Below are 19,363 nucleotides of genomic sequence, written 5' to 3'. Positions count from 1 at the left end.
CCTCTTCAGGTGTCGGTTCCTGGGAGGGACCCTCATCCCCCGCCTCTGATGCCACCATGTTTATCTCCAACTTGCTTACTTCTCCCTCTCCCTCAGCAGAAGAAACGCATGTACAGTGTATGAATGCACGGCAGCAATCAGGGCATCTGAGAGCGACGCATTCCCGGGCATAGTGACCCTGCTGTAAGCACTCCCTGCACGTAAACTCCGGACATTCCCGCAGCACGTGACCAGGGTTCATGCACAACCGGCAGATCTTCACCTGCCGGTCGTGAATCACCCGGCAGTACCGGGGACCGTTCGGAGTTTCAAATCTAGTGGAATACGGCAGGGAGGCTACATCTTTCGGGAATTTTACTTTAATGAATCTTGTTCCATCTTCAACGGACGTGCCCGGGTAGAAGCGCCGCCTCAATGGGAGGACAGGGTCCACTCTCCACCTCTGCAGCTTTTCCAACACCTCTTCATCTGTTATGAATGGGGGCAGTTGTAGGAAGGAGACCATAACTTCGTTAACTTGTAGTCTTTTAGTCTGAATTAGAACCCCTTTGCATAAGAGACCCCCATCTAAAATTTCACATGCCTCCTCATTTTCCAACGTCGCTTCATATTGTTTATTTTGTGTAGCCCGTAGTACCAGTAGCTTCCCCGTACCCACCATCTTCTCGATTTCTTTAATTAAGTCAATTGGTGTTATGTTTTCAATCTCCTCTGTTTCCAAAAGCATTGTCAGTTCTTCCAAATATTTTCTTTGTCTTAGCCCTTTCACATTCTCCATATCTTTTTTTGTTTCTTGCTTATTTCTCTTTTCTCCATCACGCATGTTATATTCCTTCTTTCTCCTCATGTCCAATCCATTGTTCATTTTATCCGCATCATTATTCTGTCCTTGTACAATCATTTCAGTTGTTTTGTTAATTAATCCATTCATATTATTTCCATCCGCCTCACTTTCTTTCCCTCCATGCCGAGCTACCTTGTTGAAATCATTGTCTATACTCTTTTTCCTTGTATCCAGTCCGGTTTCATTCATAATTAGCAACTTTTTAAATACCTTGTTTGAATCACAGTCCATTGTCGTTGTCGGTTTTCCATTGTCCAGTTTCACTTCACTACATCCATCAGTTCCTGGGGGCAAATCCACAACACGCTTGCCCGCTTCCACTCCAAACTCGATGCCATGCGGTCTGTCCATTGTTTGTTCAAAAAAGAGAGAACCAAAAAAAGGCTCCCCAGACAGAAACTAAGTCTGCTGGGGACGCAAAAACGAAAATAAATAAATAAATAAATAAATAAATAAAGCACTTAAACTTTTAAATAAACCTTCAAATAAATAAGAAAACCAACAAAGAATGGGGAGAGCCTTCCTCTCCCTACTGCAGCCATCAACTCACAAACACAAACCAGGAAGTGGGCGTGTTCAGGGTAGTATGGCCGTAAGCGAGAGAAGAGGGTGAATTTTCAGTATTTATAATCAACACCGCGGAAGTTGCAACCCCACTGTTTGCCAAGAGGGGTAGCAAATTATAAAACAACAATGGTTTAATATGTTCGTATTTCTTCATTTATTTGTTTTGCAAAAAGGTTGTGAAAGAATGCAAATCCGTCCAAAAGGGGCTGCTCCGAGGCCAGAAAAAATACCAAAAAGTTTGCTGGAAGTAAAAAGCTTACAGCACCTGGTATTCCCAGGCGGTCTCCCATCCAAGTACTAACCAGGCCCGACCCTGCTTAGCTTCCGAGATCGGGCGTGTTCAGGGTAGTATGGCCGTAAGCGAAAGAAGAGGGTGAATTTTCAGTATTTATAATCAACACCGCGGAAGTTGCAACTCCACTGTTTGCCAAGAGGGGTAGCCATTAATAGAACAACAGGGGTTTAATATGTGCGTATTTCTTCATTTATTTGTTTTGCAAAAAGGTTGTGAAAGAATGCAAATCCGTCCAAAAGGGGCTGCTCCGAGGCCAGAAAAAATACCAAAAAGCTTGCTGGAAGTAAAAAGCTTACAGCACCTGGTATTCCCAGGCGGTCTCCCATCCAAGTACTAACCAGGCCCGACCCTGCTTAGCTTCCGAGATCGGACGAGATCGGGCGTGTTCAGGGTAGTATGGCCGTAAGCGAGAGAAGAGGGTGAATTTTCAGTATTTATAATCAACACCGCGGAAGTTGCAACCCCACTGTTTGCCAAGAGGGGTAGCAAATTATAAAACAACAATGGTTTAATATGTTCGTATTTCTTCATTTATTTGTTTTGCAAAAAGGTTGTGAAAGAATGCAAATCCGTCCAAAAGGGGCTGCTCCGAGGCCAGAAAAAATACCAAAAAGTTTGCTGGAAGTAAAAAGCTTACAGCACCTGGTATTCCCAGGCGGTGTCCCATCCAAGTACTAACCAGGCCCGACCCTGCTTAGCTTCCGAGATCGGACGAGATCGGGCGTGTTCAGGGTAGTATGGCCGTAAGCGAAAGAAGAGGGTGAATTTTCAGTATTTATAATCAACACCGCGGAAGTTGCAACTCCACTGTTTGCCAAGAGGGGTAGCCATTAATAGAACAACAGGGGTTTAATATGTGCGTATTTCTTCATTTATTTGTTTTGCAAAAAGGTTGTGAAAGAATGCAAATCCGTCCAAAAGGGGCTGCTCCGAGGCCAGAAAAAATACCAAAAAGCTTGCTGGAAGTAAAAAGCTTACAGCACCTGGTATTCCCAGGCGGTCTCCCATCCAAGTACTAACCGGGCCCGACCCTGCTTAGCTTCCGAGATCGGACGAGATCGGGCGTGTTCAGGGTAGTATGGCCGTAAGCGAAAGAAGAGGGTGAATTTTCAGTATTTATAATCAACACCGCGGAAGTTGCAACCCCACTGTTTGCCAAGAGGGGAAGCCAATTATAAAACAACAGGGGTTTAATATGGGCGTAATTCTTCATTTATTTGTTTTGCAAACCGGTTGTGAAAGAATGCTGTATCCGTCCAAAAGGGGCTGCTCCGAGGCCAGAAAAACTACTAAAAAGTTTGCTGGAAGTAAAAAGCTTACAGCACCTGGTATTCCCAGGCGGTCTCCCATCCAAGTACTAACCAGGCCCGACCCTGCTTAGCTTCCGAGATCGGACGAGATCGGGCGTGTTCAGGGTAGTATGGCCGTAAGCGAAAGTAGACGGAGAATTTTTAGTATTTATAATCAACACTGCGGAAGTTGCAGCGCCACTGTTTGCCAAGAGGGGTAGCCAATTATAAAACAACAGGGGTTTAATATGTGTGTAATTCTTCATTTATATGTTTTGCAAACCGGTTGTGAAAGAATGCAAATCCGTCCAAAAGGGGCTGCTCCGAGGCCAGAAAAAATACTAAAAAGTTTGCTGGAAGTAAAAAGCTTACAGCACCTGGTATTCCCAGGCGGTCTCCCATCCAAGTACTAACCAGGCCCGACCCTGCCTAGCTTCCGAGATCGGACGAGATCGGGCGTGTTCAGGGTAGTATGGCCGTAAGCGAAAGAAGAGGGTGAATTTTCAGTATTTATAATCAACACCAGGGAAGTTGCAACGCCACTGTTTGCCAAGAGGGGTAGCCATTTATAAAACAACAGGGGTTTAATATGTGTGTAATTCTTCATTTATTTGTTTTGCAAACAGGTTGTGAAATAATGCTGTATCCGTCCAAAAGGGGCTGCTCCGAGGCCAGAAAAAATACGAAAAAAGTTTGCTGGAAGTAAAAAGCTTACAGCACCTGGTATTCCCAGGCGGTCTCCCATCCAAGTACTAAGCAGGCCCGACCCTGCTTAGCTACCGAGATCGGACGAGATCGGGCGTGTTCAGGGTAGTATGGTCGTAAGCGAAAGAAGAGGGAGAATTTTTAGTATTTATAATTACACCACGGAAGTTGCAACCCCACTGTGTGCCAAGAGGGGTAGCAAATTATAAAACAACAGTGGTTTAATATGTGCGTAATTCTTCATTTATTTGTTTTGCAAAAAGGTTGTGAAAGAATGCAAATCCGTCCAAAAGGGGCTGCTCCGAGGCCAGAAAAAATACCAAAAAGTTTGCTGGAAGTAAAAAGCTTACAGCACCTGGTATTCCCAGGCGGTCTCCCATCCAAGTACTAACCAGGCCCGACCCTGCTTAGCTTCCGAGATCGGACGAGATCGGGCGTGTTCAGGGTAGTATGGCCGTAAGCGAGAGAAGAGGGTGAATTTTCAGTATTTATAATCAACACCGCGGATGTTGCAACCCCACTGTTTGCCAAGAGGGGTAGCAAATTATAAAACAACAATGGTTTAATATGTTCGTATTTCTTCATTTATTTGTTTTGCAAAAAGGTTGTGAAAGAATGCAAATCCGTCCAAAAGGGGCTGCTCCGAGGCCAGAAAAAATACCAAAAAGTTTGCTGGAAGTAAAAAGCTTACAGCACCTGGTATTCCCAGGCGGTCTCCCATCCAAGTACTAACCAGGCCCGACCCTGCTTAGCTTCCGAGATCGGACGAGATCGGGCGTGTTCAGGGTAGTATGGCCGTAAGCGAAAGAAGAGGGTGGATTTTCAGTATTTATAATCAACACCGCGGAAGTTGCAACTCCACTGTGTCCCAAGAGGGGTAGCAAATTATAAAACAACAATGGTTTAATATGTTCGTATTTCTTCATTTATTTGTTTTGCAAAAAGGTTGTGAAAGAATGCAAATCCGTCCAAAAGGGGCTGCTCCGAGGCCAGAAAAAATACCAAAAAGTTTGCTGGAAGTAAAAAGCTTACAGCACCTGGTATTCCCAGGCGGTCTCCCATCCAAGTACTAACCAGGCCCGACCCTGCTTAGCTACCGAGATCGGACGAGGTCGGGCGTGTTCAGGGTAGTATGGCCGTAAGCGAGAGAAGAGGGTGAATTTTCAGTATTTATAATCAACACCGCGGAAGTTGCAACCCCACTGTTTGCCAAGAGGGGTAGCAAATTATAAAACAACAATGGTTTAATATGTTCGTATTTCTTCATTTATTTGTTTTGCAAACAGGTTGTGAAAGAATGCAAATCCGTCCAAAAGGGGCTGCTCCGAGGCCAGAAAAAATACCAAAAAGTTTGCTGGAAGTAAAAATCTTACAGCACCTGGTATTCCCAGGCGGTCTCCCATCCAAGTACTAACCAGGCCCGACCCTGCTTAGCTTCCGAGATCGGACGAGATCGGGCGTGTTCAGTGTAGTATGGCCGTAAGCGAGAGAAGAGGGTGAATTTTCAGTATTTATAATCAACACCGCGGATGTTGCAACCCCACTGTTTGCCAAGAGGGGTAGCAAATTATAAAACAACAATGGTTTAATATGTTCGTATTTCTTCATTTATTTGTTTTGCAAAAAGGTTGTGAAAGAATGCAAATCCGTCCAAAAGGGGCTGCTCCGAGGCCAGAAAAAATACCAAAAAGTTTGCTGGAAGTAAAAAGCTTACAGCACCTGGTATTCCCAGGCGGTCTCCCATCCAAGTACTAACCAGGCCCGACCCTGCTTAGCTTCCGAGATCGGACGAGATCGGGCGTGTTCAGGGTAGTATGGCCGTAAGCGAAAGAAGAGGGTGGATTTTCAGTATTTATAATCAACACCGCGGAAGTTGCAACTCCACTGTTTGCCAAGAGGGGTAGCCATTTATAGAACAACAGGGGTTTAATATGTGTAATTCTTCATTTATTTGTTTTGCAAACAGGTTGTGAAAGAATGCAAATCCGTCCAAAAGGGGCTGCTCCGAGGCCAGAAAAAATACCAAAAAGTTTGCTGGAAGTAAAAAGCTTACAGCACCTGGTATTCCCAGGCGGTCTCCCATCCAAGTACTAACCAGGCCCGACCCTGCTTAGCTTCCGAGATCGGACGAGATCGGGAGTGTTCAGGGTAGTATGGCCGTAAGCGAAAGAATAAGGAGAATTTTCAGTATTTATAATCACACCACGGAAGTTGCAACGCCACTGTGTGCCAAGAGGGGTAGCCATTTATAAAACAATAGGGGTTTAATATGTGTGTAATTCTTCATTTATTTGTTTTGCAAAAAGGTTGTGAAAGAATGCAAATCCGTCCAAAAGGGGCTGCTCCGAGGCCAGAAAAAATACCAAAAAGCTTGCTGGAAGTAAAAAGCTTACAGCACCTGGTATTCCCAGGCGGTCTCCCATCCAAGTACTAACCGGGCCCGACCCTGCTTAGCTTCCGAGATCGGACGAGATCGGGCGTGTTCAGGGTAGTATGGCCGTAAGCGAAAGAAGAGGGTGAATTTTCAGTATTTATAATCAACACCGCGGAAGTTGCAACTCCACTGTTTGCCAAGAGGGGTAGCAATTTATAGAACAACAGGGGTTTAATATGTGCGTAATTCTTCATTTATTTGTTTTGCAAACAGGTTGTGAAAGAATGCAAATCCGTCCAAAAGGGGCTGCTCCGAGGCCAGAAAAAATACCAAAAAGTTTGCTGGAAGTAAAAAGCTTACAGCACCTGGTATTCCCAGGCGGTCTCCCATCCAAGTACTAACCAGGCCCGACCCTGCTTAGCTTCCGAGATCGGACGAGATCGGGCGTTTTCAGGGTAGTATGGCCGTAAGCGAAAGAAGAGGGTGAATTTTCAGTATTTATAATCAACACCGCGGAAGTTGCAACTCCACTGTTTGCCAAGAGGGGTAGCCATTTATAGAACAACAGGGGTTTAATATGTGTAATTCTTCATTTATTTGTTTTGCAAACAGGTTGTGAAAGAATGCAAATCCGTCCAAAAGGGGCTGCTCCGAGGCCAGAAAAAATACCAAAAAGTTTGCTGGAAGTAAAAAGCTTACAGCACCTGGTATTCCCAGGCGGTCTCCCATCCAAGTACTAACCAGGCCCGACCCTGCTTAGCTTCCGAGATCGGACGAGATCGGGAGTGTTCAGGGTAGTATGGCCGTAAGCGAAAGAATAAGGAGAATTTTCAGTATTTATAATCACACCACGGAAGTTGCAACGCCACTGTGTGCCAAGAGGGGTAGCCATTTATAAAACAATAGGGGTTTAATATGTGTGTAATTCTTCATTTATTTGTTTTGCAAAAAGGTTGTGAAAGAATGCAAATCCGTCCAAAAGGGGCTGCTCCGAGGCCAGAAAAAATACCAAAAAGCTTGCTGGAAGTAAAAAGCTTACAGCACCTGGTATTCCCAGGCGGTCTCCCATCCAAGTACTAACCGGGCCCGACCCTGCTTAGCTTCCGAGATCGGACGAGATCGGGCGTGTTCAGGGTAGTATGGCCGTAAGCGAAAGAAGAGGGTGAATTTTCAGTATTTATAATCAACACCGCGGAAGTTGCAACTCCACTGTTTGCCAAGAGGGGTAGCAATTTATAGAACAACAGGGGTTTAATATGTGCGTAATTCTTCATTTATTTGTTTTGCAAACAGGTTGTGAAAGAATGCAAATCCGTCCAAAAGGGGCTGCTCCGAGGCCAGAAAAAATACCAAAAAGTTTGCTGGAAGTAAAAAGCTTACAGCACCTGGTATTCCCAGGCGGTCTCCCATCCAAGTACTAACCAGGCCCGACCCTGCTTAGCTTCCGAGATCAGACGAGATCGGGCGTGTTCAGGGTAGTATGGCCGTAAGCGAGAGAAGGGGGTGAATTTTCAGTATTTATAATCAACACCGCGGAAGTTGCAACTCCACTGTTTGCCAAGAAGGGTAGCCATTTATAGAACAACAGGGGTTTAATATGTGTAATTCTTCATTTATTTGTTTTGCAAACAGGTTGTGAAAGAATGCAAATCCGTCCAAAAGGGGCTGCTCCGAGGCCAGAAAAAATACCAAAAAGTTTGCTGGAAGTAAAAAGCTTACAGCACCTGGTATTCCCAGGCGGTCTCCCATCCAAGTACTAACCAGGCCCGACCCTGCTTAGCTTCCGAGATCGGGCGTGTTCAGGGTAGTATGGCCGTAAGCGAAAGAAGAGGGTGAATTTTCAGTATTTATAATCAACACCGTGGAAGTTGCAACTCCACTGTTTGCCAAGAGGGGTAGCCATTAATAGAACAACAGGGGTTTAATATGTGCGTATTTCTTCATTTATTTGTTTTGCAAAAAGGTTGTGAAAGAATGCAAATCCGTCCAAAAGGGGCTGCTCCGAGGCCAGAAAAAATACCAAAAAGCTTGCTGGAAGTAAAAAGCTTACAGCACCTGGTATTCCCAGGCGGTCTCCCATCCAAGTACTAACCAGGCCCGACCCTGCTTAGCTTCCGAGATCGGACGAGATCGGGCGTTTTCAGGGTAGTATGGCCGTAAGCGAAAGAAGAGGGTGAATTTTCAGTATTTATAATCAACACCGCGGAAGTTGCAACTCCACTGTTTGCCAAGAGGGGTAGCCATTTATAGAACAACAGGGGTTTAATATAATAATAATAATAATAATAATAATTTCCTTGTATTGTCATTCTGTGTAACAATGTACACAGAACGAAATGTCGATTGCATCTGACCCGATGCAGCCGCAGCCAAGAGAGGGCGCCGCCGACCACTTTTTAAGTCTTAGGAATGACTCGGCCGGGGCGCGAACCCGAACCTCCCAGTCTGTAATTCTTCATTTATTTGTTTTGCAAACAGGTTGTGAAAGAATGCAAATCCGTCCAAAAGGGGCTGCTCCGAGGCCAGAAAAAATACCAAAAAGTTTGCTGGAAGTAAAAAGCTTACAGCACCTGGTATTCCCAGGCGGTCTCCCATCCAAGTACTAACCAGGCCCGACCCTGCTTAGCTTCCGAGATCGGACGAGATCGGGCGGGTTCAGGGTAGTATGACCGTAAGCGAGAGAAGAGGGTGAATTTTCAGTATTTATAATCAACACCGCGGAAGTTGCAACTCCACTGTTTGCCAAGAGGGGTAGCCATTTATAAAACAACAGGGGTTTAATATGTGCGTAATTCTTCATTTATTTGTTTTGCAAACAGGTTGTGAAAGAATGCAAATCCGTCAGAAAGGGGCTGCTCCGAGGCCAGAAAAAATACCAAAAAGTTTGCTGGAAGTAAAAAGCTTAGAGCACCCGGTATTCCCAGGCGGTCTCCCATCCAAGTACTAACCAGGCCCGACCCTGCTTAGCTTCCGAGATCGGACGAGATCGGGCGGGTTCAGGGTAGTATGGCCGTAAGCGAGAGAAGAGGGTGAATTTTCAGTATTTATAATCAACACCGCGGAAGTTGCAACCCCACTGTTTGCCAAGAGGGGTAGCAAATTATAAAACAACAATGGTTTAATATGTGCGTATTTCTTCATTTATTTGTTTTGCAAAAAGGTTGTGAAAGAATGCAAATCCGTCCAAAAGGGGCTGCTCCGAGGCCAGAAAAAATACCAAAAAGTTTGCTGGAAGTAAAAAGCTTACAGCACCTGGTATTCCCAGGCGGTCTCCCATCCAAGTACTAACCAGGCCCGACCCTGCTTAGCTTCCGAGATCGGACAAGATCGGGCGTGTTCAGGGTAGTATGGCCGTAAGCGAAAGAAGAGGGTGAATTTTCAGTATTTATAATCAACACCGCGGAAGTTGCAACTCCACTGTTTGCCAAGAGGGGTAGCCATTTATAGAACAACAGGGGTTTAATATGTGCGTAATTCTTCATTTATTTGTTTTGCAAACAGGTTGTGAAAGAATGCAAATCCGTCCAAAAGGGGCTGCTCCGAGGCCAGAAAAAATACCAAAAAGTTTGCTGGAAGTAAAAAGCTTACAGCACCTGGTATTCCCAGGCGGTCTCCCATCCAAGTACTAACCAGGCCCGACCCTGCATAGTTTCCGAGATCGGACGAGATCGGGCGTGTTCAGGGTAGTATGGCCGTAAGCGAAAGAAGAGGGTGAATTTTCAGTATTTATAATCAACACCGCGGAAGTTGCAACTCCACTGTTTGGCATGAGGGGTAGCCATTTATAGAACAACAGGGGTTTAATATGTGCGTAATTCTTCATTTATTTCTTTTGCAAACAGGTTGTGAAAGATTGCAAATCCGTCCAAAAGGGGCTTCTCCGAGGCCAGAAAAAATACCAAAAAGTTTGCTGGAAGTAAAAAGCTTACAGCACCTGGTATTCCCAGGCGGTCTCCCATCCAAGTACTAACCAGGCCCGACCCTGCTTAGTTTCCGAGATCGGACGAGATCGGGCGTGTTCAGGGTAGTATGGCCGTAAGCGAAAGAAGAGGGTGAATTTTCAGTATTTATAATCAACACCGCGGAAGTTGCAACGCCACTGTTTGCCAAGAGGGGTAGCCATTTATAAAACAACAGGGGTTTAATATGTGCGTAATTCTTCATTTATTTGTTTTGCAAACAGGTTGTGAAAGAATGCAAATCCGTCCAAAAGGGGCTGCTCCGAGGCCAGAAAAAATACCAAAAAGTTTGCTGGAAGTAAAAAGCTTACAGCACCTGGTATTCCCAGGCGGTCTCCCATCCAAGTACTAACCAGGCCCGACCCTGCTTAGCTTCCGAGATCGGACGAGATCGGGCGGGTTCAGGGTAGTATGGCCATAAGCGAGAGAAGAGGGTGAATTTTCAGTATTTATAATCAACACCGCGGAAGTTGCAACCCCACTGTTTGCCAAGAGGGGTAGCAAATTTTAAAACAACAATGGTTTAATATGTGCGTATTTCTTCATTTATTTGTTTTGCAAAAAGGTTGTGAAAGAATGCAAATCCGTCCAAAAGGGGCTGCTCCGAGGCCAGAAAAAATACCAAAAAGTTTGCTGGAAGTAAAAAGCTTACAGCACCTGGTATTCCCAGGCGGTCTCCCATCCAAGTACTAACCAGGCCCGACCCTGCTTAGCTTCCGAGATCGGACGAGATCGGGCGTGTTCAGGGTAGTATGGCCGTAAGCGAAAGAAGAGGGTGAATTTTCAGTATTTATAATCAACACCGCGGAAGTTGCAACGCCACTGTTTGCCAAGAGGGGTAGCCATTTATAAAACAACAGGGGTTTAATATGTGCGTAATTCTTCATTTATTTGTTTTGCAAACAGGTTGTGAAAGAATGCAAATCCGTCCAAAAGGGGCTGCTCCGAGGCCAGAAAAAATACCAAAAAGTTTGCTGGAAGTAAAAAGCTTACAGCACCTGGTATTCCCAGGCGGTCTCCCATCCAAGTACTAACCAGGCCCGACCCTGCTTAGCTTCCGAGATCGGACGAGATCGGGCGTGTTCAGGGTAGTATGGCCGTAAGCGAAAGAAGAGGGTGAATTTTCAGTATTTATAATCAACACCGCGGAAGTTGCAATTCCACTGTTTGCCAAGAGGGGTAACCATTTATAGAACAACAGGGGTTTAATATGTGCGTAATTCTTCATTTATTTGTTTTGCAAACAGGTTGTGAAAGAATGCAAATCCGTCCAAAAGGGGCTGCTCCGAGGCCAGAAAAAATACCAAAAAGTTTGCTGGAAGTAAAAAGCTTACAGCACCTGGTATTCGCAGGCGGTCTCCCATCCAAGTACTAACCAGGCCCGACCCTGCTTAGCTTCCGAGATCGGACGAGATCGGGCGTGTTCAGGGTAGTATGGCCGTAAGCGAAAGAAGAGGGTGAATTTTCAGTATTTATAATCAACACCGCGGAAGTTGCAACTCCACTGTTTGCCAAGAGGAGTAGCCATTTATAGAACAACAGGGGTTTAATATGTGCGTAATTCTTCATTTATTTGTTTTGCAAACAGGTTGTGAAAGAATGCAAATCCGTCCAAAAGGGGCTGCTCCGAGGCCAGAAAAAATACCAAAAAGTTTGCTGGAAGTAAAAAGCTTACAGCACTTGGTATTCCCAGGCGGTCTCCCATCCAAGTACTAACCAGGCCCGACCCTGCTTAGCTTCCGAGATCGGGCGTGTTCAGGGTAGTATGGCCGTAAGCGAAAGAAGAGGGTGGATTTTCAGTATTTATAATCAACACCGCGGAAGTTGCAACGCCACTGTTTGCCAAGAGGGGTAGCCATTTATAAAACAACAGGGGTTTAATATGTGCGTAATTCTTCATTTATTTGTTTTGCAAACAGGTTGTGAAAGAATGCAAATCCGTCCAAAAGGGGCTTCTCCGAGGCCAGAAAAAATACCAAAAAGTTTGCTGGAAGTAAAAAGCTTACAGCACCTGGTATTCCCAGGCGGTCTCCCATCCAAGTACTAACCAGGCCCGACCCTGCTTAGCTTCCGAGATCGGACGAGATTTTTTTACTTGAAACTGACTTTCACCCAAAGGTTTAAGATTTTTATGCCAGTACTTTTTTTTGGTCTGAAAATGTACAAAACATCAAAAGCAGAAATGAAGCTTCGTTCGAAACATGACAAAAAGCAACTTGATATGTTGCACACACTAAAAAAAACATGAAGTTAATAAATGTACTTTCAACTCTCTCCCTGTCACTTAACAGTCCGTCCATTTACAGGCGGGCCTTCTGCATCCGGTTCCTTTTAAACATTTTGCCCTTCTTTTTAGTTGTTGAAACGCGTTCGGGCGGCTCTGTCTCAATCACGACCGGTTTCTCAGGTGCCGGCGTATCGAAGACGCTGTCGGTCACATCGCTGACAATCTCTGGCTTGATCTCGGCCTTCTTCATCTTCTGCATCTCCTTCACGACCTGCCTCTCACGCACACGGGCCGCTGCTGCTATGCGGAGCTCGCGCCGGTGCCTATTTGGCGACTTGAAGTTTGGGTTTTCATAAAGCGTTGGTCCCCCGAAGCTTCCTTGAAACATTTTTATGAGGTTTAAAACGAAGCGTGGTCCGATTTCCACGAGCGCTGCATCCTCCTCAATGATCTGGTAGTTTCTGAACCAAATCCTTTCGTCCACAATAGTGAAGGTGAAGACATGGTCTACAAAGGGTTGGCTTTTTGGGTGATAATGTGGCGTAGAAAACGTCTGTATAAAAAGCTCTTTCAGTAATGCGTAATGAGGCTCCTTGTCGAATGTAGGATCGAAGGACAGAAGCGGTCTGGAACCTTTCAGGCAATTCCCAGTCATCTTGAGCTCAGCCAGAGTGTGAATATTCTGAACCAGGAATTTGGCAGATGGCCCGTTAGGAGTATTTGATATCCACATGTAGAGATCTTGTTTCTTCTTGGCTTCAAAAAATAGGCACTTATTGCAGTTCTTCATCTCACATACCTCATTGATCACAAATAACTTGTCTTTTCTGTCCATTTTGGTATCTGCTTTTGAATGTGGCATGATGCTCCTCATGTCTTGCATCAAATGTCGCGTTCTGTAGTCAACACCTCTCGATGAGAAGATGAGAACCCTTTCCTTGTTGGTCCATTTTCCCATAGAAACTGGAGGCGGAACAGTGAATTCATCCCTCTTCTCCTCTTGTTTATCAGCAGTGTCTTTGCTGGAAGTAAAAAGCTTACAGCACCTGGTATTCCCAGGCGGTCTCCCATCCAAGTACTAACCAGGCCCGACCCTGCTTAGTTTCCGAGATCGGACGAGATCGGGCCTGTTCAGGGTAGTATGGCCGTAAGCGAAAGAAGAGGGTGAATTTTCAGTATTTATAATCAACACCGCGGAAGTTGCAACTCCACTGTTTGGCATGAGGGGTAGCCATTTATAGAACAACAGGGGTTTAATATGTGCGTAATTCTTCATTTATTTGTTTTGCAAACAGGTTGTGAAAGAATGCAAATCCGCCCAAAAGGGGCTGCTCCGAGGCCAGAAAAAATACCAAAAAGTTTGCTGGAAGTAAAAAGCTTACAGCACCTGGTATTCCCAGGCGGTCTCCCATCCAAGTACTAACCAGGCCCGACCCTGCTTAGCTTCCGAGATCGGGCGTGTTCAGGGTAGTATGGCCGTAAGCGAAAGAAGAGGGTGAATTTTCAGTATCTATAATCAACACCGCGGAAGTTGCAACTCCACTGTTTGCCAAGAGGGGTAGCCATTTATAGAACAACAGGGGTTTAATATGTGTGTAATTCTTCATTTATTTGTTTTGCAAACAGGTTGTGAAAGAATGCAAATCCGTCCAAAAGGGGCTGCTCCGAGGCCAGAAAAAATACCAAAAAGTTTGCTGGAAGTAAAAAGCTTACCGCACCTGGTATTCCCAGGCGGTCTCCCATCCAAGTACTAACCAGGCCCGACCCTGCTTAGCTTCCGAGATCGGACGAGATTTTTTTTTTTTTTTTTTTTTTTTGTACTTTATTCTTTCTCTTCTCTTTTCTAAGCCCTCTTTCTCCTTCTTGGATATTTTGCATGTTTCATCCCTCGCAAGTCCCATCTTAAAAAGTCTCATTTCATTAAAAACACAGTTGTGGGCTAAAAGGAAATCAAAATTTTCTAACGAAGGGCATTTCAAACCGGTTCTGATGTTTCTCCACACATCTTTTGTGTTAAAATCTACAAACATCTTTTCCCAATAAGAATTTGCTCTCGGTTGTATAAAAGCCATTTCTCTAAAAACAGAATAGAAGTCTTTTAAAACAAGAGCACTAAAAGGTGTCCCTGTGTCCTTCATCTCTATTCTCATTGGACCTTCCTCTTGTTTCTTTTCATTTCTTTCTATAATTGTCCACCATTCTTTAGGAACTGCTTTTTTTATTGTCATGTACTCATTCCTGATTTTTTCTTCATTTCATTCGTCTACTGTTGCACCAATCTCGTCAATGAAAGCCTGAAATGGCAAGAATCCCGGTCTGACCTCGTACAAAAGATCTCTGATTTTTCGGAATCCAGCGTCAAACCAGTGCTTGTAAAAGTTCCCTCCTCCAATTCGTAAATTCGGATTTAAGAACAAGGGTTGATTTAAAATTTCTTCCTTTCCCTCCGGTTTAAAAACTACATGTCCTATAAAATCACTCCAAGCCCTTAAAACTTCCCTATAAAAGTCTGGGATGCCGTTTGTCATATATTCTTTTGTTTTCATCCACAAGGCTGAAGGCCCCATTTTAAAAGTTTTGTCTAAAAAGTATTCCAGAATTCGTGTCGATTCTTTTTCTCCCTCCCTCATGAAATTTTTAACAGTTTTTATTCTTAGAGCCTTCAGTCTTATGGATGGATCGAGCAATCCCAGACCGCCCTCCTCCACCCTTCCAATCAGAGTCTCATAGGCTATTTTAGCTGGCTTACCATCCCAAATAAAATCAGTCACATACTGCTTCAGAGTTTTAACTGTGGGCAATGGCAAACACTCTGATCCAAGGACACTCCATATTTTGGATAAAAACAGTGTATTAACAACTAAAATTTTTCCCTTCAGAGTAAGACTTCTCCTTTTCCAAAATGCCAATCTATTTCTTATTTTCCCGATTGTCTCCTCCCACATCAGTTTCGTAGTTTCTTTTTCATTTGGTCCTATTCTCACCCCCAGAATTTTAAGGTTATCTTTTACTTCTTTAAAAGGCAGTGTCTTTGACAAGGCGGTTTGCTTTCCTAATTTTAAAATCTCAGTTTTGCCAACATTCATCCGAGCTCCTGAACCCCGGCTGTATATTTCTATGGCATCCAACGCTTTAAAAATGCTGTGCTCATCTTTTAAAATTAGGGTTGTGTCATCTGCATATTGATAAATTTTGGTTTCTGTGTTAAAATTCTTAAAACCTTCAATCTTTACCCCTTTTATTCCATTGTCAGCATTGATCGCAAGTCCTAAAGGTTCTGCAACCAAAGAGTAAAGTATTGCTGATAGTGGACAGCCCTGTCTTATTGACCTGGTTAAAGGAATAAAATCTGTTAAAAAACCATTGCATTTGACACAACTCTTGGCATCAGCGTAGAGACATCTCAGACACCGGATTATGTTTTCTCCAAAATCAAATCTTTCTAAAACCGCAAATAGAAAATCGTGCTCTACCCTATCAAACGCTTTTTCTAAGTCTGCATTAATTAAAAAGCCACTGACTCCTGCCTTCTCCATGTACCAGACTTTGTCCCTCACACCATTAACTGTGTCTGAGATGTCTCTGCCTATTACCGCATAAGCCTGGTTAGTTTGGATGACTGTTGGTAAGACCCGCTTCAGTCTGTTTGCCATTATCTTCGCCAAAATCTTGTAGTCACAATTTAAAAGGCTTATGGGTCTAAAATTCTGCAGCTCTTCCCTGTCCCCTTTCTTTTTATATATAATTTTAATTAAACCTCTTGACATCCTTGAGCTGAGAGCCCCTCCTTTCCACACTTCTTCATACATTTGTCTTAAAACAGGAACAAGAGAACCTTTAAAAACCTTGTAAAATTCACATGGTAAGCCATCCAGACCAGGACTCCTGCCGTTTTTCATCTCATCTATGGCTCTCTCTATTTCTTCACTATTGATGTCTCTATTGCACATTGTTTTATCTTCCTTACTTACTTTACTCTTAATATTATTCAATAAAAAATCTTTTGCACCCTCTTCCACACCTTGTTTTGAAAATAAGTTGGTATAGAATCTTTTTATTTCCTTTAAAATATTGTCCTTATCTGTCAATCTCTTTCCTTCTCCATTTTTAATACATTTAATTTCTTCCGTTTTCTGTCTGTTTTTTTCTAGTTCAAAAAAGAACTTTGTGCATCGTTCGCCTTCAATCATATATTTCGCTCTACTTCTTATCATAGCTCCCTGGAATTTCTCTTCTTCTATTTTTTTAAGTTCATCTTCTATCTCCATAATTTTATTCGTGTTTTCATTTTTCCCATCACTTTGTTTTAGTTCCTCTTCTAGTTCTTTTCGTAACTTTTCTTCTCTCCCCCTTTCCTGTCTTCTCAGTTTTTTACAAAACAAAATCGAATGTCTTTTAATATCATACTTTAGATTGTCCCACCATATTCCCAAGTTACTTTCATACTTTGTCATGTTCTTTATGCTGTTCACAATTATATTTTCTATTTCCATTTGATAAAAATTGTCTTTTAAGACTTTTGTATTTAAAATCCATACCCCCGGCCCCTTCTCTATTTTATTCAGATCTATATTAAAAACAATAAAGTCATGATCACTAAAATTACATCTTCTGTAGTAAATACTTTTAAAATTCTCCATAAAACTACTTTTTGCCAAAACAATATCAATTCTGCTTTGCTTAATTTCATCTAAAACAATTTGTCTTCTGCTAAACTTTCTAACTCCTTTATTCCTTTCTCTCCATACATCTATTAAATCGAGTTCTTCCATTACCTGTATTAGTTCCTTTCTTCCCCTTTCTGCTCTAAAAACTATATTATCTGCCACATCTTCTTTCTGTAGTGCTATATTAAAATCCCCAGCAACCACAGTTTCCCCCCAAGCCTCGATTAGAACTTTTAATTTCATAAAAAATTCAACTTTCTCTTTCTCTTCATTCGGTGCATGTATGTTACAAACATTCATTTTCTCATTACCTTCTCCAACACTTATAGTTAGTATTTTTCCTTTTTTATCATTATATATTTCTGTTACTTCCTCAACCATATTCCTTTTAATTAAAAAAGCCACTCCTCTACCTCTTCCCTCACAATTATTAAATAAAACCTCCCCATCCCATCGTTTTCTAAAATCCTCCGCTATCACACTTGTCCAGTTCGTTTCTTGCAATAAAATAATATCATTTTTCTCAGTCTCTCTGATTAACTTCTGTAATTTTTCGGGATTCGCCCCTCCCCTCATGTTTATTGAAATAAAATTCCACCCCATTAAAATAATAAATGGCAATAAATAATTCAAGCCAACAAAATATTTAAGAAACATAAAACCAACCATTACTATGTACCACCATCATCCTGTAAAACCTCAAATCTCCCTCCAGTTATTTCTATTTGTTTTGCCTTTCTTCTTCTCTCCTGTGCTTGTAATACCTTGTCTATGTTAATACTTGGTTTCAACCTTTTCCTTTTGGTCGTAAAATTGCCCCACTTGTTTGAAATGTCACGGTTAATTTTTCCTTTTCCAACTTCATCCAATGATTCTTCTTTATTTAGTTCCTTGTGTGTCTGGGTCTCCTCCTCCCTCTGCCCCTTCTCCCCCATTGTTTCAGCCCCAATTATTCCAGTTAAAATCCCAATGTCCATGCCTGAGTCCTCGCGCTCTGAGTCTTGTTGTCTGGGGGGCTGAGCACAGGGGGGATCCTCTTCAGGTGTCGGTTCCTGGGAGGGACCCTCATCCCCCGCCTCTGATGCCACCATGTTTATCTCCAACTTGCTTACTTCTCCCTCTCCCTCAGCAGAAGAAACGCATGTACAGTGTATGAATGCACGGCAGCAATCAGGGCATCTGAGAGCGACGCATTCCCGGGCATAGTGACCCTGCTGTAAGCACTCCCTGCACGTAAACTCCGGACATTCCCGCAGCACGTGACCAGGGTTCATGCACAACCGGCAGATCTTCACCTGCCGGTCGTGAATCACCCGGCAGTACCGGGGACCGTTCGGAGTTTCAAATCTAGTGGAATACGGCAGGGAGGCTACATCTTTCGGGAATTTTACTTTAATGAATCTTGTTCCATCTTCAACGGACGTGCCCGGGTAGAAGCGCCGCCTCAATGGGAGGACAGGGTCCACTCTCCACCTCTGCAGCTTTTCCAACACCTCTTCATCTGTTATGAATGGGGGCAGTTGTAGGAAGGAGACCATAACTTCGTTAACTTGAGTCTTTTAGTCTGAATTAGAACCCCTTTGCATAAGAGACCCCCATCTAAAATTTCACATGCCTCCTCATTTTCCAACGTCGCTTCATATTGTTTATTTTGTGTAGCCCGTAGTACCAGTAGCTTCCCCGTACCCACCATCTTCTCGATTTCTTTAATTAAGTCAATTGGTGTTATGTTTTCAATCTCCTCTGTTTCCAAAAGCATTGTCAGTTCTTCCAAATATTTTCTTTGTCTTAGCCCTTTCACATTCTCCATATCTTTTTTTGTTTCTTGCTTATTTCTCTTTTCTCCATCACGCATGTTATATTCCTTCTTTCTCCTCATGTCCAATCCATTGTTCATTTTATCCGCATCATTATTCTGTCCTTGTACAATCATTTCAGTTGTTTTGTTAATTAATCCATTCATATTATTTCCATCCGCCTCACTTTCTTTCCCTCCATGCCGAGCTACCTTGTTGAAATCATTGTCTATACTCTTTTTCCTTGTATCCAGTCCGGTTTCATTCATAATTAGCAACTTTTTAAATACCTTGTTTGAATCACAGTCCATTGTCGTTGTCGGTTTTCCATTGTCCAGTTTCACTTCACTACATCCATCAGTTCCTGGGGGCAAATCCACAACACGCTTGCCCGCTTCCACTCCAAACTCGATGCCATGCGGTCTGTCCATTGTTTGTTCAAAAAAGAGAGAACCAAAAAAAGGCTCCCCAGACAGAAACTAAGTCTGCTGGGGACGCAAAAACGAAAATAAATAAATAAATAAATAAATAAATAAATAAAGCACTTAAACTTTTAAATAAACCTTCAAATAAATAAGAAAACCAACAAAGAATGGGGAGAGCCTTCCTCTCCCTACTGCAGCCATCAACTCACAAACAC

General features: G+C 43.2%; 28 non-coding genes and 4 pseudogenes across 28 annotated transcripts; all 32 read right to left on the bottom strand.

Moving 5' to 3' along the window:
* Nucleotides 1-1,664: 1,664 nt before the first annotated feature.
* LOC148375608 (5S ribosomal RNA) lies at nt 1,665-1,773 on the bottom strand (annotated as a pseudogene).
* A 222-nt stretch (nt 1,774-1,995) lies between these two features.
* LOC148375607 (5S ribosomal RNA) lies at nt 1,996-2,114 on the bottom strand. Its single transcript, XR_015849166.1, has one exon. It is a non-coding gene; the product is annotated as a 5S ribosomal RNA (ribosomal RNA).
* A 222-nt stretch (nt 2,115-2,336) lies between these two features.
* LOC148375606 (5S ribosomal RNA) lies at nt 2,337-2,455 on the bottom strand. The gene has a single exon (XR_015847369.1). It is a non-coding gene; the product is annotated as a 5S ribosomal RNA (ribosomal RNA).
* Nucleotides 2,456-2,677: 222 nt separating this feature from the next.
* Nucleotides 2,678-2,796, bottom strand: LOC148375605 (5S ribosomal RNA). Its single transcript, XR_015849446.1, has one exon. It is a non-coding gene; the product is annotated as a 5S ribosomal RNA (ribosomal RNA).
* Nucleotides 2,797-3,019: 223 nt separating this feature from the next.
* LOC148375604 (5S ribosomal RNA) lies at nt 3,020-3,138 on the bottom strand. The gene has a single exon (XR_015849165.1). It is a non-coding gene; the product is annotated as a 5S ribosomal RNA (ribosomal RNA).
* Nucleotides 3,139-3,360: 222 nt separating this feature from the next.
* LOC148375603 (5S ribosomal RNA) lies at nt 3,361-3,479 on the bottom strand. The gene has a single exon (XR_015847775.1). It is a non-coding gene; the product is annotated as a 5S ribosomal RNA (ribosomal RNA).
* A 224-nt stretch (nt 3,480-3,703) lies between these two features.
* On the bottom strand, nt 3,704-3,822 carry LOC148375602 (5S ribosomal RNA). Its single transcript, XR_015848065.1, has one exon. It is a non-coding gene; the product is annotated as a 5S ribosomal RNA (ribosomal RNA).
* Nucleotides 3,823-4,043: 221 nt separating this feature from the next.
* LOC148375601 (5S ribosomal RNA) lies at nt 4,044-4,162 on the bottom strand. Its single transcript, XR_015849164.1, has one exon. It is a non-coding gene; the product is annotated as a 5S ribosomal RNA (ribosomal RNA).
* Nucleotides 4,163-4,384: 222 nt separating this feature from the next.
* LOC148375600 (5S ribosomal RNA) lies at nt 4,385-4,503 on the bottom strand. The gene has a single exon (XR_015849163.1). It is a non-coding gene; the product is annotated as a 5S ribosomal RNA (ribosomal RNA).
* A 222-nt stretch (nt 4,504-4,725) lies between these two features.
* Nucleotides 4,726-4,844, bottom strand: LOC148375599 (5S ribosomal RNA). The gene has a single exon (XR_015847798.1). It is a non-coding gene; the product is annotated as a 5S ribosomal RNA (ribosomal RNA).
* A 222-nt stretch (nt 4,845-5,066) lies between these two features.
* Nucleotides 5,067-5,185, bottom strand: LOC148375598 (5S ribosomal RNA). Its single transcript, XR_015847909.1, has one exon. It is a non-coding gene; the product is annotated as a 5S ribosomal RNA (ribosomal RNA).
* A 222-nt stretch (nt 5,186-5,407) lies between these two features.
* On the bottom strand, nt 5,408-5,526 carry LOC148375597 (5S ribosomal RNA). Its single transcript, XR_015849162.1, has one exon. It is a non-coding gene; the product is annotated as a 5S ribosomal RNA (ribosomal RNA).
* A 220-nt stretch (nt 5,527-5,746) lies between these two features.
* Nucleotides 5,747-5,865, bottom strand: LOC148375596 (5S ribosomal RNA). Its single transcript, XR_015849380.1, has one exon. It is a non-coding gene; the product is annotated as a 5S ribosomal RNA (ribosomal RNA).
* A 221-nt stretch (nt 5,866-6,086) lies between these two features.
* On the bottom strand, nt 6,087-6,205 carry LOC148375595 (5S ribosomal RNA). Its single transcript, XR_015849445.1, has one exon. It is a non-coding gene; the product is annotated as a 5S ribosomal RNA (ribosomal RNA).
* Nucleotides 6,206-6,427: 222 nt separating this feature from the next.
* LOC148375594 (5S ribosomal RNA) lies at nt 6,428-6,546 on the bottom strand. The gene has a single exon (XR_015847300.1). It is a non-coding gene; the product is annotated as a 5S ribosomal RNA (ribosomal RNA).
* Nucleotides 6,547-6,766: 220 nt separating this feature from the next.
* LOC148375593 (5S ribosomal RNA) lies at nt 6,767-6,885 on the bottom strand. The gene has a single exon (XR_015849379.1). It is a non-coding gene; the product is annotated as a 5S ribosomal RNA (ribosomal RNA).
* Nucleotides 6,886-7,106: 221 nt separating this feature from the next.
* On the bottom strand, nt 7,107-7,225 carry LOC148375592 (5S ribosomal RNA). Its single transcript, XR_015849444.1, has one exon. It is a non-coding gene; the product is annotated as a 5S ribosomal RNA (ribosomal RNA).
* A 222-nt stretch (nt 7,226-7,447) lies between these two features.
* On the bottom strand, nt 7,448-7,566 carry LOC148375591 (5S ribosomal RNA). The gene has a single exon (XR_015847266.1). It is a non-coding gene; the product is annotated as a 5S ribosomal RNA (ribosomal RNA).
* Nucleotides 7,567-7,786: 220 nt separating this feature from the next.
* LOC148375590 (5S ribosomal RNA) lies at nt 7,787-7,895 on the bottom strand (annotated as a pseudogene).
* A 222-nt stretch (nt 7,896-8,117) lies between these two features.
* On the bottom strand, nt 8,118-8,236 carry LOC148375589 (5S ribosomal RNA). The gene has a single exon (XR_015847282.1). It is a non-coding gene; the product is annotated as a 5S ribosomal RNA (ribosomal RNA).
* Nucleotides 8,237-8,632: 396 nt separating this feature from the next.
* LOC148375588 (5S ribosomal RNA) lies at nt 8,633-8,751 on the bottom strand. The gene has a single exon (XR_015847482.1). It is a non-coding gene; the product is annotated as a 5S ribosomal RNA (ribosomal RNA).
* A 222-nt stretch (nt 8,752-8,973) lies between these two features.
* Nucleotides 8,974-9,092, bottom strand: LOC148375587 (5S ribosomal RNA). Its single transcript, XR_015848044.1, has one exon. It is a non-coding gene; the product is annotated as a 5S ribosomal RNA (ribosomal RNA).
* Nucleotides 9,093-9,314: 222 nt separating this feature from the next.
* On the bottom strand, nt 9,315-9,433 carry LOC148375586 (5S ribosomal RNA). Its single transcript, XR_015847588.1, has one exon. It is a non-coding gene; the product is annotated as a 5S ribosomal RNA (ribosomal RNA).
* Nucleotides 9,434-9,655: 222 nt separating this feature from the next.
* LOC148375585 (5S ribosomal RNA) lies at nt 9,656-9,774 on the bottom strand. Its single transcript, XR_015848036.1, has one exon. It is a non-coding gene; the product is annotated as a 5S ribosomal RNA (ribosomal RNA).
* A 222-nt stretch (nt 9,775-9,996) lies between these two features.
* Nucleotides 9,997-10,115, bottom strand: LOC148375584 (5S ribosomal RNA). The gene has a single exon (XR_015847670.1). It is a non-coding gene; the product is annotated as a 5S ribosomal RNA (ribosomal RNA).
* Nucleotides 10,116-10,337: 222 nt separating this feature from the next.
* Nucleotides 10,338-10,456, bottom strand: LOC148375583 (5S ribosomal RNA). Its single transcript, XR_015847472.1, has one exon. It is a non-coding gene; the product is annotated as a 5S ribosomal RNA (ribosomal RNA).
* Nucleotides 10,457-10,678: 222 nt separating this feature from the next.
* LOC148375582 (5S ribosomal RNA) lies at nt 10,679-10,797 on the bottom strand. Its single transcript, XR_015849161.1, has one exon. It is a non-coding gene; the product is annotated as a 5S ribosomal RNA (ribosomal RNA).
* Nucleotides 10,798-11,019: 222 nt separating this feature from the next.
* LOC148375581 (5S ribosomal RNA) lies at nt 11,020-11,138 on the bottom strand. Its single transcript, XR_015849160.1, has one exon. It is a non-coding gene; the product is annotated as a 5S ribosomal RNA (ribosomal RNA).
* A 222-nt stretch (nt 11,139-11,360) lies between these two features.
* LOC148375580 (5S ribosomal RNA) lies at nt 11,361-11,479 on the bottom strand. The gene has a single exon (XR_015847390.1). It is a non-coding gene; the product is annotated as a 5S ribosomal RNA (ribosomal RNA).
* Nucleotides 11,480-11,701: 222 nt separating this feature from the next.
* On the bottom strand, nt 11,702-11,810 carry LOC148375579 (5S ribosomal RNA; annotated as a pseudogene).
* Nucleotides 11,811-13,294: 1,484 nt separating this feature from the next.
* Nucleotides 13,295-13,413, bottom strand: LOC148375578 (5S ribosomal RNA). Its single transcript, XR_015847793.1, has one exon. It is a non-coding gene; the product is annotated as a 5S ribosomal RNA (ribosomal RNA).
* A 222-nt stretch (nt 13,414-13,635) lies between these two features.
* LOC148375577 (5S ribosomal RNA) lies at nt 13,636-13,744 on the bottom strand (annotated as a pseudogene).
* Nucleotides 13,745-19,363: the final 5,619 nt, after the last annotated feature.

This window comes from Urocampus carinirostris, chromosome 1, assembly GCF_059441175.1.
Source record: "Urocampus carinirostris isolate Australia breed hairy pipefish chromosome 1, RoL_Ucar_1.0, whole genome shotgun sequence".
NCBI lineage: Eukaryota > Metazoa > Chordata > Actinopteri > Syngnathiformes > Syngnathidae > Urocampus > Urocampus carinirostris.
The sequence above is the reverse complement of the archived record's forward strand: the minus strand, read 5'-3'. Positions and strand labels throughout refer to the sequence as shown.